This window comes from Seriola dumerili, unplaced genomic scaffold (genome assembly GCF_002260705.1).
Source record: "Seriola dumerili isolate Sdu_G_001 unplaced genomic scaffold, Sdu_1.0 BDQW01000088.1, whole genome shotgun sequence".
Taxonomy (NCBI): Eukaryota; Metazoa; Chordata; class Actinopteri; order Carangiformes; family Carangidae; genus Seriola; species Seriola dumerili.
The window spans coordinates 329,650-342,523 of record NW_019174343.1 but is presented as its reverse complement, the minus strand read 5'-3'; positions in this window follow the sequence as shown (position 1 = coordinate 342,523).

Genomic DNA, 12,874 nt, shown 5'->3' with positions numbered 1-12,874 from the left:
CTAATGATGAGAAATATCAAGAACCCAAGTACCCGGCCCTGAGGGACACCAGGGCCCCGCCCTGGAGCCAGGCCTGGGGTTGGGGCCCGTGGGCGAGCGCCTGGTGGCCGGGCCTTGGCCCATGGGGCCCAGCCGGGCCCAGCCTGAACCGGCTACATGGGTTCATCTCCCAGTGGGCTCACCACCTGCAGGAAGAGTCAGCAGGATCCGGTGCATTATGGATTGGGCAGCAGACCAAGGCGGGGGCCTTGGCGGTCCGATCCTCGGTTACAGAAACTGGTTTTTGGAACATGGAACGTCACCTCTCTGGCGGGGAAGGAGCGGGAGCTTGAGGAAGAGGTTGAGCGATACTGGCTAGATATAGTCGGCCTCACCTCGACACATAGCGTCGGCTCCGGAACCCAAGTCCTTGAGAGGGGCTGGTCTCTCCTCTTTGCTGAAGTTGCTCCGGGTGAGAGGCGGAGGGCCGGGATGGGCTTTTTGGTGTCCCCCAGGCTCTCTGCCTGTATGTTGGAGTTTACCCCAGTGGACGAAAGGGTTGCGTCCCTGCGCCTCCGGGTCAGGGATCGGGTTCTGACTGTTGTCGGTGCTTATGCGCCGAACAGCAGTTCAGACTACCCGCCCTTTTTGGAGTCCTTGGGACGGGTGCTGGAAAGTGCCCCGAAAGGGGACTCCATTGTCCTACTGGGAGACTTCAACGCTCACGTGGGCAATGACAGCGTGACCTGGAAGGGTGTGGTGGGGAGGAACGGCCTGCCCGATCTGAACCCGAGCGGCGTTCAGTTATTGGACTTCTGTGCTAGTCACAGCTTGGCCATAACTAACACCATGTTCAAACATAAGGATGTCCACAGGTGCACTTGGCACCAGGACACCCTAGGTCGCCGGTCTATGATCAACTTTGTAGTCGTATCATCAGACCTGCAGCCGCATGTTTTGGACACTCGGGTGAAGAGAGGAGCAGAGTTGTCAACCGACCACCACCTGGTGATGAGTTGGATCAGATGGCGGGGGAAGATGCCGCGCAAACCTGGCAGGCCCAAAGGGGTTGTGAGGATCTGCTGGGAAAACCTGGTGGAAGAACCCGTCAAGATGATTTTCAACGCACACCTCCGGCAGAGTTTCGATCACGTCCCGAGGGCAGTGGGGGACATTTAGTCCGAATGGGCCTTGTTCCGCTCTGCTACTGTTGAGGCGGCTGTTGCAAGCTGCGACGGTAACCCCTGTACCCGCTGGTGGACACCAGGGGTGGGGGAAGCCGTCAGGCTGAAGAAGGAGGCCTACAGGGCGTGGTTGGCCTGTGGGTCTCAGGAATCAGCTGACTGGTACCGGCGGGCCAAGCGGAGTGCAGCCGCGGCATTTGCTGAGGCAAAAACTCGGACGTGGGAGGAGTTCGGTGAGACAATGGAGGAAGACTATCGATCGGTTCCAAAAAGGTTCTGGCAAACCGTCCAGCGCCTCAGGGGGGGAAGGCGGCAACTCGCTCACACTGTTTACAGTGGGGGCGGGGAGCTGCTGACGTCAACTGAGGATATAGTCGGACGGTGGAAGGAATACTTTGAGGAGCTCCTCAATCCCACCAACACGTATTCCGTGGAGGAAACAGAGCCAAGAGACCTGGGGATGGATGATCTAATCTCTGGGGCAGAAGTCGCCGAGGTAGTTTAACAACTGCGCGGTGGCAGAGCCGCGGGGATTGATGAGATCCGCCCTGGGTATCTCAAGGCTCTGGATGTTGTAGGACTGTCTTGGTTGACATGCCTCTGCGACATTGCGTGGATACGGGGGCAGTGCCTCTGGAGTGGCAAACCGGGGTGGTGGTCCCCATCTTTAAGAAGGGTGACCAGAGGGTGTGTTCCAACTACTGGGGAATTACACTCCTCAGCCTCCCTGGTAAGGTCTATGCCAGGGTACTGGAAAAGAGGGTCCGTTCGATAGTTGAACCTCAGATCGAGGAGGAGCAATGTGGTTTTCGTCCTGGGCGTGGAACTGTGGACCAGCTCTTTACCCTCGCTAGGGTGCTGGAGGGAGCATGGGAGTTTGCCAATCCAGTCCACATGTGTTTTGTGGATTTGGAGAAGGCTTACGACCGTGTTCCCAGGGGCTCCCTGTGGGGGGCACTCCGGGAGTATGGGGTGGATGGCCCCTTGTTAGTGGCCATTAAATCCCTGTACCAAAGGAGTGTGAGTCTGGTTCGCGTAGCCGGCAGTAAGTCGGACCTGTTCCCGGTGAGGGTTGGACTCCGCCAGGGCTGCCCTTTGTCACCGGTTCTGTTCATAACTTTTATGGACAGAATTTCTAGGCGCAGCCGGGTGGTGGACGGGTTTGGGTTCGGTGGCGGGAGGATCTCGTCTCTGCTTTTTGCGGATGATGTGGTCCTCCTAGCTTCATCGAGCGCCGACCTTCAGCTCTCGCTTGGGCGGTTCGCGGCCGAGTGTGAAACGGCTGGGATGAAGATCAGCACCTCCAAGTCTGAGGCCATGGTTCTCAGCCGGAAACGGGTGGATTGCCCGCTCCAGGTCGGGGGGGAGGCTTTGCCTCAGGTGGAGGAGTTTAAGTATCTCGGGATCTTGTTCACGAGTGAGGGTAGGATGGAGCGGGAGATCGACAGGCGGATTGGGGCGGCGTCAGCAGTGATGCGGGCGCTGAATCGGTCCGTTGTGGGGAAGAGGGAGCTAAGACGGAAGGCGAAGCTCTCAATTTTCCGGTCGATCTACGTTCCAATCCTCACCTATGGTCATGAGCTTTGGGTAATGACAAAAAGAACGAGATCGCGAATACAAGCGGCCTCCGCAGGGTGGCCAGGCTCAGCCTTAGAGATAGGGTGAGGAGCTCGGTCATCCAGGAGGGACTCGAAGTAGAGCCGCTGCTCCTCCATGTCGAGAGGAGCCAGTTGCGGTGGTTCGGGCATCTGGTATGGATGCCTCCCGGACGCCCCCCCCCGGGGAGGTGTTTCGGGCATGTCCCACCGGGAGGAGGCCTCGGGGCCGACCAAGGACACGCTGGAGGGATTATATCTCTCGGCTGGCCTTGGAACGCCTCGGGATTCTCCCGGAGGAGCTGGTGGAAGTGGCTGGGGAGAGGGCTGTCTGGACCTCTTTGCTGAGGCTGCTGCCCCGCGACCCGGATCCGGATAAGCGGGAGACGACGAACGAACGAACGAACTAAATACTGTATACGTTTCTCCAGAACACCTTGAGGGAATTTCTTCAATTTGGTAAAAAACATTCAATTGGACTCAAGGACAAACTGGTTAGATTTTGGAGGTCAAAGGTCAAGGTCACAGTGACATCACAAATCATGATTTTGGCCTTGTAAACGCAATATCTCCAGAGCTCCTAAAGGGAATCCCTTCAAATTTTGCACAAATGTCCACTTGGACTCACGGATAACGTGATTAGACTTTGGTGGTCAAAGGATAAAGGTCATGGTCATGGTGACCTCACAAATCATGATTTTGGCCTCATGAACATTAATATCCTGTTTACCCTGTATACGGCGGACTTTAAACATAACTCTGAGTCTTGCCACATCCAGAAATACTCAGATGATGAAGCTATTGTGGCGCGTATTAGGAATGGGCAGGAAAAGGAGTACAGGGATCTGTATTTTTCGGAGGTCTGACCAACTCTTCAGCCAGTCAACATTCGAGGGAAGGACATTGAGGTGGTGCACACTTAAATACCTAGGTGTGCACCTGGACAGTAAACTGGACTGGTCCCTGAACACAGATGCCATCTACCGGAAGGGGCAGAGCTGGCTCTTTTTCCCTAGGAAGCTCAGGTCCTTTGACGTTTGCAGTGAAATGCTGCACATGTTTTATCAGTCAGTGGTGGCCAGTGTACTCTTTTATGCTGCAGTCTGCTGGGGCAGTAAATACAGCAGCTGACATACCCAATTTAACCTGCACCACTGGTGTTATACTCCAGATCCTCCTTTTACTTTCTTTAGGTTAACTACTCCTGCATACTTTGTGCTACATAAACGGTTCAACTATCAAAATGTTCAGCTTCTTCAGGAGATGTAGCCTTTCCTTCAAATGTTTGATACAATTCATAATTGTTGAAAAAATTAGCTTTTTTTCTGCAAATTTTTTACAGTGTAAGTGAATGGAGACAATATTCAATTCGTCTTTGAAATTCACCAACTGAAGCATAATTTCAGCTACAGACTTTATTGAAACTTTAAACTGTTCGCAAGACTTTCAGCTATTAAGTGAGCTTAGCATGATACATTAATTTAAAGTTTCTACTGTTCAAAATGTCATCCATCTTTCTTTTATTAATACAAATGATTACTTCTTCACATTTTTAAGGCATTTTATTTTATTTCAAACTTTGGCAGTAAATAATTTGGCTTTCAACTGATTCAACAACATGTTTCGGTTCTCAGTTTTTGCAACTAATGGACTTCAGCTGCTCCAGGTTTAACATCTTGGCAATTAGTAATCAGTTAATATGAGCTGCTGTTTGTTACACATTCCATCAACAACTCAGGCCTTTTAAAACCATTTCAGGACATTAAACCTCAAGCTTACAAGTTCTACTTTTAATCGTCAGCTATCGCTTCAGCTACTTCAGCATTGCTTCAGCTTTTGATTCAGCTTCTTCAGCATTGCTTCAGCAAACTCATTCAGCTCTCAGCATTCACACGCATGTTCAGCAGGAAATGCGTTTTCTAGTTGGTCTTATTCATCTTATTCATCATCTATTGAAATTTCAGTGCATAACTAGTCCCGCAGCTTTGAGAAAACCCAGACAATATATAAATATCAATGCGTGCGGCTTGATCAGGAATGGTGTGCTCTGTGACTTTTCTAAGCAATTCTAGTAACATTGGCGACGTAAATGGCGATGAAAGGTTAAAAAATTCCCATAGAGAATGAATGGGGAAGTATCTTCAAAACTACCAACTTTGGAGCTCTCATGCTGCGTCATACTTCAACGTAGAAAACTGGTTGAAACTTTAAACGGGTCACAAGACTTGAGACTCTTTTTGGTTAAATTAATATTTTTGACAACTATTTCGTTTTACACAAAATAGCACGTTTACGTTTTGTGTCATTTTTAGACCGTTTCAGACTTTATAATGGGTGTGTATTGCATGTAATGTTCAGCGCTAGAATGGATGACATCATCACTACAGTGGGAGAAGCTCTAGAACTCCTCTGAAGAAATTCTGTTTAACTTGTCCTCATGGCCACATATTTCAGTCTTCACACATCACGGCTTCCTCAATAGTAGAGAAATTTGTCCTGTTTCATGCAATGTGTCTACCTTTGCACAGAGTCTTACAGAATTTGAACATAAGCCTCAACGAGATGGGAGTACCCACCACCTCTCCCATCAACTCACAATAGAAATTAACTCATGGTCTGCTCATGGTTCTGACAGGAGCTACCATTTTTTCACAAAAAGCAGTCGTTTGAGAGGCTCACTGAGCCCAAATCACACCCAGATCTGTGTCAAACCAGTTCAGTAAGAGACTCTTTGATCTCTGTGATGTTTACAAACACAGCCACACACACACACACACACACACACACACACACACACCGAGAGAAAGCTGTTCTTATAGAGAGAGATTATAGTTCAGACTGGATAGTACAACAGTAAATACAGCAGCAGACATTTTGAATTTACGTTGAGCTTTGAGCTACAGGAACTGTTCATCCATCATAGTAGCTCTCCCATAGACTGCAATACAAATACAGAAGTTGATAGCAAACAGCAGGTCTCAGGTCTCAGCAGGTGCTACTAACACAGTATCCGGGCAGAAGTGGACAATGCTGATTCTTATTGGCTGATGTGACTCAATTGGACCTCTATATAATGTAATATACACTACATACTCCACAGTGATCAATTGAATCAAAAACTGTCTAAACTAACTATTTTAATAATAAATTGCCAACTGTGTATATTAGTAATTATCAGGTGTATGCTCAGACTCCAAAGTGCCTAACTGCAATTAATTGGTTGATTTCATTGCTGTTCCCACCTGGTAACTGATATATCTGGTAACCTAAAGATGCTCTTTAATTTTAGTTTTTAGTTTTATCATATATTTTTATTATTACCTTATAACGTAGGGTGATAAACATTTTCAAATGTAACGCGATAACACCTTTACTCAAAAACAATGACTATTCTTTTATTTGAGAACATTTTTACACAGTGATTTACTTCTGATGTCTTTTCACTAATACTAGTGACGCCATCCGCATGCTGACGTGTTGACGTTAGTGTGGTGTCCCATCTCCAGTCAGTTTCTGTTAGTGGTAGAGTTTATTGCTGCTCATTCTGAACAGTTAATGTTGCTGTTTTCTTCATCCCCATGTCTAACTACCTGCTGTACATTTAAACTTACACTAGTTCTGCTCCAGCACTCAGAGCTCTCTGTTCCTTTTAGCAACTTTCACTAAACTGCTGTCTTTAAGCACAGCTACACTCTCTAACTGGAGCCAACTGCGCCGTCTGCCATCTCTGAAAAGCTCTTTTAAAATCCCAAAATTTCCAACTTTCGTTGACCATTTTAATATCAAAAATGTAGAGATTTTTTGTCCTGTATCACCCAGTTTTGGTCTCATTCTGATATCTTACAGTTTTTGAGGAAGTGATGGGAGTACCCTCCACCTCTCCCATTGACAATATTGCAATACAAATTCAGGAGCAGGTGTTACTTGGCAGAAATGCACAGAGCTGATTCTGATTGGCTAATTAAACTCATTGATTCTTAGCCTTTTAACCCAGGTATGAGAGCAACTCTAAGGTAAATCAACACAGTGCATTTGCATGTTGGTGTGGTATTTGTTTATTTCCCAGTGTTTTTTTTATTACTGTGGGTTGTTGCACATGCGTTTTCACTGGCACACACTGGTCTTTCCTCAACCAATCGTGGTGATTACTGCTAGGAAGCTCGTTGATGTAAATTAACGTCAGCCATAGCACAGAGTCACACTCTTAGCTTAAGAGTTTTCACTTTTCCTCAGTAAAAGTTGGTCTTAGCAGCTTTGTAAATAGCACTTAGGAGAACATTTTTAGTTAAAAACTTTGAGCATGACGTAGAACTCTTAGTGGTAAGATAAAATACTTACGGGCCCTGATCATTCAAAATCATGAGAGCTCATGTGTTGGACCTCAGCGCGCACACACACACACACACACGAGGGCTGGGGCTGGCGGAGACGTCGTCGAGGGAGCAGGAGGATCAGAACCAGTTAAGGAGTCAGCGGGGCGGACTAAACAGGAAGGAGCAGGCAGGCGGGTAATCAGCCAGACGAAGGATTAGGAAACCAACAGGGAAGCACTCATGTTGCAACAGCAGATCCGGAGAACGCCAAACAGTCACAGGGACAGGCAGATGGGGAACAGGAAGCACATAAGCAGAAGTCGTTGTCGGGGAAAGAAGGCTGAGGCATTTACCGGGGCAGCGTCGAGGCAGGATGGTCAGGGATGAATGGGATCGATAACAGGAAGTCGGTCCGGAGATCAATGCTGGAAAGTCTTGCATAATACAGAGAATAATCTGGCAATGACTGAGTGGACCAAGGCTGCTTAAATACTGGCTTCATTGGAGATGGAATGCAGCTGGGAGCAACATGTGGGGACGGTGAGGCTGATGCGGAGGTGTAGCAGAGTGGAGAGTTAAATGGAGGCACAAGAAACACAAGAAACAAAAACATAGCCATCAGTATACTATAATAACCAAATGAAACCTCTTACTGTCAGACAGTTGGCACTGAGAAAGCTAGCTAAGCCCGATCTGCAATGCCCTTTCCCCTAGTGGAGAAAGTAAGGTATCCATAATTAAAAGTTGGAATTTCGATAATGCCCCAATATGTTCTCAGTCATATAAGCTCAACATCCGTATTTAAGTATAACTAGAGAATTCCAGGGAAAGTTTTGAGTGCCACGGGGGCTACTGCCGGGATGAGTACATGATTTATTTCCAGTGTTCAAAAGTCACCTTGATCATATTCTGGTTTTGAGAAATGTCTTGATATAAAAGACTCTGATATAAAACAATGTCACATCCCTCCATCATGTATTATGTGGAAAATATCTCATATTCTGTGTTGTTTTTTTTAATAAAACAAGAGGCAACATGTCTTCAAACTGGCATTTAAAGGGTTAAAATCCTGAAAACTAATAAACATTTGGTAGGTTTGAGCAGAACTGAAGTGGTTTAAGATATGTATGCAAAAAAAAAGCAGAAAAAAATATTGATATATGATGATTTTATAGCATTTTCTTTGTGTGTCCTTTTTTGGACGCGAGGAACCCCAGAGGGTACAAAATGTGTTACCAGTGTATAATAGACCTGTAACAGTAACTGACATTAGATTTTAAAAAATATGGCAAAAAAGACACTTTCTTGCAGAAATCCATACCTTCAGCTGTAACACAGCCAAAATGATCAGCAAATCAAAAAAGAAAAGTGAAGAAAATGTCCAAAAAAGGACAGAGGGACCCCTGAGGGTTAATAAATCCCATGAACCGCTATTTAAATTACCACTATTATGTTTTTTTCAATGCTAAATTTAACATTACTGGGGAGGAGACCAACGCGACTAGAAGTGTCAGCGAGAGAGGGCTAGTAGCTTCTCCTCTCCTCTGTCTCAGCGGAGACCGTCACAACTTCATTCACTCATTTAACAAAAAAAAAGGAAAAGCAACAAAGGAAGCAGTAAATGGACTTACATATTTAAGACCTAACTAAATGTAATTTAAGACCTAACATGCGGCTAATGTAAAGCTAGCGGAGCTTGGAGAGTTGGTTATCTGGTTGCTAGGCACGCACACACGCACACAGGTCAGGAGCTGCCGTTGCCATGGCAATGTGAAAATCTGCCCAGAATTTGGCTTCTACATGGCTTAAAACAATTGCAAATTATGAGAAAACCGTTACTTCTTTTCAAAAACCGAAAACACCGTGACAGACACTGAAGCCAGAAGTTTCTTACAGTCTCTATTTTATTCAGATATTCCTTAAAATGAGTGAGTAAGCTCAGTGCGAAGACAGAGTGAGATTCTTTTGAAAAAAAAAGACGATTACATTAGGTGTCAATGAGAGTGAGACAGGTATTGCTGCCGGACTCGGCACCCCCGTTTAAATTTTGTGCAGACCCTGCCTGTCAAAGTTACATTTTATGAATCCCAACAACTATGTCTACATTTTCAGAAAGAATTATTTGTCTCCTTTTTACGGTTTGGCCGTGAGCTCGAGTTAAAAATAAAAATAAAGGTTATTTTTTACTGCTTCACGCACTCTAGCCAACTGACGCTGTCACTCTAACTTTGAAGAAAAAGTGATTTCCACTCCTCCTTTGAGTGCTCATAGTTTGAAAAGTTTACATGTTATGTAAAAACAGTTGCTGTGTTTTGGAGAGAGCAGAAGTTTTCCTCCGTTTTATAGTTTGAATCACATTTCTACGTGCAGGTATGAGAGAGCTGGGTGACTCAGAAAAAAGGTGAAATTTTGTAGAAAAAAGGTGAAATTTTGTGGGTTTTTAAAGAAAATTCCAATGCATTCCTAATGCATTATTTATTCCCAGTATTTTGGGAATAACTTTGGGAAAAAATGGAGTTTTAACACCAGCACTCCTCTCAGCTATTCTAGCTGTAGAGGAGTGCCTCGGAGCTGATCACCCGTGGCACTAATAGAAACTGGAGATACAGAAAAGCACCCATAGCAGCTTCGTAAAAATAATTAAAAAACAAATTGGATATTGCCACAATGAGTTCTCTATTATTAGTCCCACGGGTGCTCAGCTCCGAGGCACTCCTCTACAGCTAGAATAGCTATTAATATTCCTTCGGGCTTATTATTATTCTTCCGCCAAATTTTGGCGCGTAACTCGTCCCACAGCTTTGAGAAAACCCCGGTAATATATACATCAAAACGTGCGTCTTGATCCCGAAAGAGGTGCTATGACTTTTGGTGTTAAAATTCCAATTTTACACCAAAGCGTCAGGGGGCCTGAAGAATCCGGTCGCAGATGGAAAACTGAAGCATGTTACTGATGAGAGTTCTGGATGAGGAGTTGTCGCACTGTGTCACAATCCACCTCTGCTCCTACCTGTGCCCTCTGACCTCTGATCTCATACAGCTCCTTATCTACCTGCTTGTAGAAGTAACTGTGGGGATGAAGTCCTTCTCTGTGTCCAGTGTCTTAGTCTAATGATGCTCACTGTACTAACAGATAAAATGACAATCATCTCTAATGTATAGGCTCACCATCTATCTTGCTGTAGTAGCTAATCTGCTAGCTAACATTAGCTAGGTAAACAAAACTAACGTTACTGTACGCTCAGAAACACTGTGACATTACTGTTTAACATAGACTATTTATTTCTAAATAAACACGTGATGACATGAGTCTCTATAACCAGTCACTATAGAGATGGTGATGATGAGGACTGAGGTCTCAGAGGCCTCTGCTGATGGTGGTGTTGAATGTCTCTTAGTGAGCAGAGTGAAGAGGATGAAGGAAAATGAGAGGCTGTCAGTGACTGGTGTGCAGTCCCATGTGACAAATTATAGTTTAATCAAACTCTGTAGATCAATTAATTTATTAATGGCATAAAGGTCAAGAGTCTGCTTTTTCCACAGTAAGTCAGTAGAGTAGAAACCTGGTTGCTGACCTGCTGCATCTTCACCTGGATTCACTTGGTCACCACAGTTCATGATAATGTGCAGAGTGTCTTCTTTAACATTATTACATTAGACCTTTTGTCTCACACCCCATGAGTGTGACAAACTGGCTTCCTGTCCTTGTAAAGAGTTTACCTCATCCAGGGAGGGAGGGGAGCTACACATGTAGCTAAATTACTGTAGGATTTTAAGGTTAATTTATAGACCCAGCATGAACAGAGGATTTAGGCTTATTAAGAGTCCCTAGTGTATGAACACCCAGACCAGGAGACACAGGTAACTTTTAAATAATATATTGAGTGACAGACACAAGCAGCTCAGTTCAACAGTGTTGAGATAAACACTGCCAGTGGTACTGTGAGAAATGACTCAGTTTGTGTCTGTTTCTGTGGTAGTGAAGGAAACAGTTATTAGTACAGCTCAGTGTTACAGCATGGACTCCACTGTAACAGTCAGTGACCGAAAACATGGAGGCTGGAGGTGTGAAGAAACCTCTGAGTCACCTGATATCAACTATCTGTGGAGTGTTCACACTGGGACCTGACAAGCCAGTGGCCCTTTCATGTACAGAGAGAAAATAAAACAGAAAAAGCGCTGATGCTAACTGCAGTGGAGCCACATACACAAGTCTCAGATTCAACCTGAAACTGACAGGATCAGGATCAGGAACAGGACTAAGACCAGGACAGGTTGAACCTGTTTCTAGTGCAGGTCTGCAACAGTAACTTATTGTAATGAAATTAATTGAAATTCAATTCAATTTCATTTGTACAGCACCAAATCATAATTTTGCTGCCTTGACCGGTTGGGTTTGAGAGGAGAAAGAGGGGGGGGGGGAGGAGAGAGAGGGAGGAGAGAGAAAGGGAGAGACCATGAACAGCAGTATACTGTAGATTGTTAATTGTAACAGTGAAAATAATAACAATTATACCTGGAGACACCATTATCTCTGCCACTACCTCTTATATGCTATTAATCGTTAATTGTTATAGGGGAAATAATAATACCTATAGATACTAGTGTTATCAATCATAATAATTGTAATAATTATCCTAATAATAGTGAGTGTTGTAGTGGCAGATCTGGATCCTGAGAGAGAGAGACAGAGAGGACAAGCACAAACTACGGGAGAGAAAAAATAGAAAGTTAGCGACATGAAGTAGTAAGATATATATGGAGAGAGAGAGAGAGAGAGACAGTACGCTCATTGCATCATGGGAATCCCCCAGCAGTCTAGGTCTATAGCAACATCACTAAGGGATGGACTCTCCTGATCCAGCTATAGCTAATAGCTGCCTCCTGGACCCAGACTGGGAGCCGGTTCCACAGGAGAGGAGCCTGATAGCTGAAGGTTCTGCCTCCTGGACCCAGACTGAGAACCGTCTCCACAGTAGAGGAGCCTGATAGCTGAAGGTTCTATTTCCCATTCTAGTCTTAGAAACTCTAGTAACCACAAGTAGACCTGCATTTTGAGAGCAGAGTGTTCTGTTAGGATAATAGGGAACTATGACACTATACTGAAAGAAAATACAACTCAGGACTAATACTAGTAATATTTATCAGCACTCTGGTGATGATGATGGAGGGTCACACTCTACAGTGACAACTGAGGTCTATAAATAAATAAAACCCCAGACCACAATAACACTGAATATCTCCTGTTATATGTTCTGTGACATAAACACACACCTGTATTTTATTTATTAAGTTACACACACACCCTCCTGTTGCCCCAGACACTCACCACAGCACCAGATGTGGATTAATCCGCTCCTGAAAATAGTCCCCAACAAATGCTCTGTCTGGAACACCAATGGACCAACCCATAGATGGTTTTGGTCTTTTATATGAATAGAGAAAAATACCAGAACTGACCTTCACCTTTAAAGTAGAAACTGTAGTTTAGTGTTATATTATATTATATTATATTATATTATATTATATTATATTATATTATATTATATATATTTGAACTTGGTGTTCATACCAGGCTTCTTGTAACCGGCGCTGTGGTCGATGCTTTTCTGGTTCCTCAGTGAGGCAGCTGGGCTCAGAGCCAGCAGGAGGAGGTGAAAGGGGCGGCAGGGATGGGCAGTCATGCATTCTCCCCCTCCCTCTTCTCTCCTCTCCTGCTGTCTCTCCCTGTATGGATGGATAGAGGTGGCTATAAGCAGCAGAGCTGAGCGCCAGCCCCTCAAGTCTCAGCTGAACACGCTGG